The sequence below is a fragment of the Salminus brasiliensis genome, chromosome 14 (assembly GCF_030463535.1).
Source record: "Salminus brasiliensis chromosome 14, fSalBra1.hap2, whole genome shotgun sequence".
Lineage (NCBI taxonomy): Eukaryota > Metazoa > Chordata > Actinopteri > Characiformes > Bryconidae > Salminus > Salminus brasiliensis.
This window is the reverse complement of record NC_132891.1, coordinates 30160042-30166041: the sequence shown is the minus strand read 5'-3', so window position 1 is coordinate 30166041 and position 6000 is coordinate 30160042. Positions and strand designations below refer to the sequence as shown.

The following is a 6000-nucleotide window of genomic DNA, read 5'->3' as shown; positions in this document are numbered from 1 at the left end:
AAAAAATATAAAAAAAATTTTCTGTAGGGTCCTAGGGGGAATCTTACTGGAGATGCCATAGCACTAATCCGGAATATGGTCTGATATCCATAGCGATTCGATATTGAAATCAGGAATATCGTGAGATGCCCATAATAATAATTCGATACTGAAATCTGGAGCATTGACTGATACCAATAATTGCCCAATCATAATGACCATATCGGCTAATGACCATAGCGATTCGATATTAAAATCTGAAGTATTAACCGATAGCCATAACGATCCGGCATTAAAATCCGGAATATCAGCCGATACCCATAACTATCTGATCTGCAGTCAAATCTGGAGTATTAAGTGATCTATATAACAACTCTGATATAAAACGATCCAATCTTTTATCTCTAAAACTCGTTCCTAGAGGCAGAATGATACCACCTTTTCTTTCCATTACCGATATTGAAATATGGAATATCGTCAGATACCCATATCGATCCGATATCGGAATGTGGAGTATGAGCTAATATACTCAACGAACCGATATTAAAAATATCAGATGATATCACTACCCATTTCAGTTATTGCTTACAAAAGTGAGCTATATTTGAAGCACATAACATTAACCTTCAAAAGTAGGCTATCATACTCAAGCTACGCAAACACTCCACTACCCCACAGGAAGAACGCCTGCTAATATCATCACAGTGTGAGTGTGTGCTGTTTCCGGATAGACAGCACAGGATCAGATCAGCACCGATATTCAATCCCAGCTGATCTACTGTGGGCCGTGATACTGATTTCCATCTGTACCCATTATGCCTATCTTTAATTGCGTATAGTGACCCAAAGCACCCCTGTTCGAGGGACGTGTAGCATCAGTTCCATCTTGATGGTCTTATCCTTGGTCTTGAACTACGTTCATATGTTTGTACTTAGATTGAATTCATTAATCTTTGCCACCAGTCAGGGTGGAAATTGAGACCATCCATCATTTCTTCAGTGGTTTGACATTCCTAAGTGCCCGTCACTAATGCATGCAGGAGGGGAAAAACAACAATGTTTTCTGTGCGTAGCAACGGAGATGATTGCATTCAAAGTGGGGTTGAATTACTTTTCAGTGCTGCACCACAGGCCAGTCCACTGCTCGACTAATCTAATCTAAAGGGTTGCATGGTGTCTGATCAGCTCCTGTGGCAGACCTAATAAAAGGTGTCCGTTACCCGCAGTTTTTCTGCGTTTGCCTTATGTTCGGTAAGCAGTCGGCTTCCAACGTGCAGATAGGTGCTGCTTTTGTGCATTTTATTTAGGAGGACGTTCTCAACTCTCACAATTTGTCCCACCGTTTAGGCTAGTTCTCACTCACTGATGCAGCACACGGCAGCTCAACACACTTGCAGGAGAACACTAACCATCAAATCTGCTATAGCAGCTAACAGACGCCTGGATTGGCTACTATCTTGCTGAGGGATCAAAGAGAGGAAGGGCCTCCCCTACCCAGCCACAGAGAGTGAGACCAAATATGTGCTCTCTGACCAACAGCCGAAGCCATATCTGTGGCATTACCTGAGGTTGTGGGACTACTGCTAGGGGGCTCACGACACATCAGGACCTCCTCCACCATCTCAATCACTTGGTCCAAGATGGTCTTAACTCTTAATAAAGACGTCCATTTCTAACAATGTAACGGCCACTGCACACATTCTTCTATGCATCCTTTACATTGGCATGATTATTAAGCAATGCATTCACTAGATTCCCTTGACAAGAACAAACACGGCAACGGTGGAGGAGGTCATGATGCACTTACTGCAAAAAAGACGGAAGCGGCAGCAGTGTACATGGCTAAAAAATGGTGTAAAAAAATTCCACCATAAGTTTCTGTTCTGCCAGAGGTTCTTCTTTGGCGTGTCCGTATTGCCACCGCTGGCCTTGACCACGCTTTTTTAGTTCCTTGTTCCAACTAGACCTGGGGTTTAACAGGTGCCTTGAGTCCAGTGTGTTTGAGCAGGGAAATAACCAAACTGTGCTGGACACCCCGGGGGCCGGAATTCCGAATTCAGGATGCTGATAGGAGTTTCACAAAAGGAAATGCAAGTGTGACTGGAGCTTATGCTGAGGAATAGAAATAATTGGCTTGCAAATAGGCTCTGCAAATAGCAGCTGAGAGACATGCCTTTAGGACATTAAGGGATCAGGTGTGTATTGTGTGAGTGTGCACACATGTGTTTGTGGGCCTGCCTTGGAGCATGCATGCAAGTGTGAGCAAGCGAGCGAGCGGGTGAGAGAGAGTGAGAGAGCATGCGAGAAAGAGGGAGGGATGGAGGTCAAACAAGCATCATAATTTGTGAGCGCTTATGAGACTGTGTGAGCGTGTGGAGATTGCTGCTGCATCATCATTCCTACGCAGCATGTGTTGCTTCAGTGAACACCGCAAGGCTGCATTACATAGAGTCACCTTAGGTGAGTGACTTAACACACTCGCACACACAGCACACATAAACACACATGCACAATCACACACATACCTTGCCCAGAGCTATTTTTAAAGTGCCGTCTGTAGTGATCTTTGATAGCAAACCCAGATGGTGCCTACATTCCTACCTTTCCCCTTTCCCCACACTCACCCCCCCCCCCCCCTCTTCTGGTGATGCACTGCTTGTGTCCGTAGCTGCACCACAGCTGGAGTCCGTACTCGTGTGCTCTAAGTGCACTTTGTGGTTTTGATTTAGAGCTGCTGGAGTGACTGAACTGAAGCTGGTTGTCGTCTTAATTAAGTAGCTTTCTAATGAGCAGGTTAGGTACTGCGCTATCTTCATATAGCATGCTTTGTACAGTAGTGCTGAGTAATGCATCATGTGTTACTGGGTCCCGGCATTGGTGTCAGACTTTGACTTTGATTGGTAAATCCGGCCCAACTGTAATTTCAGAGCTGAGATCTGAATTACATTTCCAAGCTTCATCGTTTCTCAGATACCTCAAATCTGGTACCAACACAAGCTCGTCCAAGCTTCTTGAAACTGTCTTAGGATCTAAAAACAAGTAATCAATGCCTACAAGGCAGTCTTGGGAATTTGGGAAGACTAGATACCCAAATGTTTGCATCTTGTGGTTTCCACAGTAAATGTTATTGGAATGTAATTAAGAAATGGCAGTTCAGGGGAACTGTGGAAGTTCAGATGACATCTGGAAGATCAAGAAAACTCTCAGAAAGGACTGCTTATATGCCGGTAAGAAAGGCAAATCAACCCCCTCCTAAAGGCCTATACACGCCAAGCCCATCAAGCTTTAAAAACGGGCACACAGACCAATCAGAGCCCTGTTGTCATGGTTGCAGACCAAACAAATGAGCATCAAGACGGCGACAGAACAGCGTATCTTATTTGCAGGACGAGCAGCACCATGCTGACTGTAACATGCGGAGCATAGCTGAAAGGCTGGGGTACTATACAGCGACTTTATGTGGCCGTTGATTTGTTTTTTTGTTTTTTAGTCCAGGTGTATCCTATCCAGGTGTATGCCCTTCTTAATTGAGCACTCAGCTGTGCAATTTAAAATGTAAAAGTCACTTTTCTGCACATGTTTTAGCTAAATAGTAGAGCCTCAGATCTCTTTATTGATTCTCATTGTTTCCCTTGGATACAAACATTCAGGAGGCAAAGAGCAGTGCTTTCCTGCAGTCATGGCAGGAATAGAGCCATTCTGGTAAGCATGATGTCTAATGCAGGTGCCTCGCTTATACAGTTGTTTCATTCTTGCACTGCAGTGTCACAATATTTCAATGCATTGTTCCACCCCTAGTCATCGGTCAGTACCGGGTACCGCTCCCAGCATTCTCCGTGACCGCTGCAAAGCAGCCCTGCCGCAAGGTACAGTATTATCGCAGCGTGTACTGTTTCCCCTCAGATGGTTTAAAGCCGGCAGGCTTACAGTTTCGAGGTGAGTCCAAGTCTAATTGATTCAATTACACTCTTAAATCCCTGGTTTGCTGTGCTGCGCTAGCTAATGACTCCGCGAAACGTGGAGAGGTGTTGACTCATGAAAGCAGTTGCCTTTCCGCTCGCGCTCTGTGAAAATGTTATCTCGCTCTCTGACCCAAAGGGCTCGGCTCCCTTATCAGAGCGGCAGCCGGGCTTACAGAAACGTGACCTCCTCCAATATTTCGGTGGCCCTCGCTCAGATCAGTTAAATCCAGGTCCTTTAAATGTTTTCAGCTTCTACTAGGTCTTTAATGTGGACGTAGCAGTTACCAGCATACTGACATGCGGTTTAGACATAGGGATGTCCCATTGATTTGCAGTGAATGTTTGAACAAGTCCAGCTTGTTCCCTGCCTTCAAGTCCACACTGACCGTGTGTGTGTGTGTGTGTGTTTGTGTGTGTGTGTGTGCACGCCTTTCCTTCCTGTTGCTCAGTGCTCATGTTTAATTCAGGCCGCCTCAATCATTGATGAGTCTTCTGTGCGTCTTAGAAGAGGCTAGCTCAAAGAATTGGTTGGGGGGCGGGTTTGGGGGGGTACTAGGAAACCTTGAAGCTTTAAACTTGAGCTGCCATACACCACTCTGCACCCCTCCCAGCAAGTGTGAAACTGCACAGTTCACCTTGTAATAGTGGTCTGCCTTCCTGCAGGTTTCAACTCCAACTCTAATCTAACACACCCCTTTCATCCAATCAAGGACTTCTGAAGCCAGTAATTAGTTGGGTCAGCTTGGAGTGGATTAGGGTTGGACCCAAAGTCTGTGGGAAGGTAGCTCTCCAGGTGCAGTGTTGGAGACCACTGCTGTATATGATGTACTGTATACAACCCAGTGAGAACCCCAGCACAGAATAGCAGAAGCAGGTTAGCTGTAAGCCATTTGCATATTATCCATTAGCATGATGAAAAGCTGGGACTGTTGCTTTTGAGGCTAATGAGTAGGGCCAGACGATAAGGCCAGAATACCTGTAGTGTGATTAGCATACTAGCCTACATATTTTCAGCTGTCACTTTTGATTTATATTGATATTGAGAGATATGTTGATTATGTCTGAATAATGGTGTAATAATAATGATGGGTTTGCTTAAAGGGGCTCTAGAATATACAGTAGAATTGTCTTTCTTTCTAAGAATTATAAATGTCCGCATACAGGAACATTTTGTTCAGCTTTGTTTAATATAATTTTTTAAGTTATTAAAAAAAAAGCTATTCTAAAATAAATGAAGGGCAGACATTCAAAGCTTGTAAAAGACTTTCAGTATATTTTATCTAAAGCAAATGTTAATCAGCTTTCGTGGTGTTGTAGACAATGGCTGAGGCTATTACCCTTTCCTAAACACAGCCCTAATTCAAGCTAACATACTTACCAGACTTACCAGAAAAACTGTGTCATTTTTCACCATGCAACCAATAAAAGGAGAGTTAAACTGAACCGGAGTGAATTATATTTGTGTAAAAAAGCTAAATACGCTAATGTTGCTAAGGTTTACACTCCGATGTTTGAGCTCTGTACCCTAATATTTTGAACTTGACGCGCTCCGGCCTCCAGTTAACTGTGCTGAAGCCCAGTGAAGATTTCTGAGGAATGCTGAAGACTTTCGAGCGCTCTGTTAAACCGAAATTCTGGAGAGCAAACTGGGATCCAAGCTAGGCTAAAAGCCAATGCTACTACTTGTAATGCTTTTACCATCTCGTCTCTTCAACGTCCGCTTCCTTGAAAACAAACTAGACTGCCTTAGGTAAACCAAACTCGTGGGAAACCCACATCAGAAGGGGACGCACCGGTAGGGGCTAGGCTAAAAGCTACCCCAGCTACAATCTCATTGCGCTAAGAGGACACGACACGACAGTGTTAAAACAGTTTGAGGTAAAATAACAGGGTTGTAAATAGGATTGTGAACTTTTTTCGTCCAAACCGAAGTCAACGGTTACTTTTTTATTGTTTTATACATAAAAGAACACCTTAAAGTGCTCAATAAATGTGTTTTTTCACCTTTTAGGTCAAACAATGAAACCGGCTTAGCTGAGCAGTAAAATACCATGTACAG

General features: G+C 43.9%; 1 protein-coding gene across 2 annotated transcripts in view; it reads left to right on the top strand.

The window, feature by feature from the left end:
- magi3a (membrane associated guanylate kinase, WW and PDZ domain containing 3a) overlaps positions 1 to 6000 on the top strand; it is a 206513-nt gene that overhangs the window by 1388 nt on the left and 199125 nt on the right. The gene's annotated exons all lie outside the window — the stretch shown is intronic.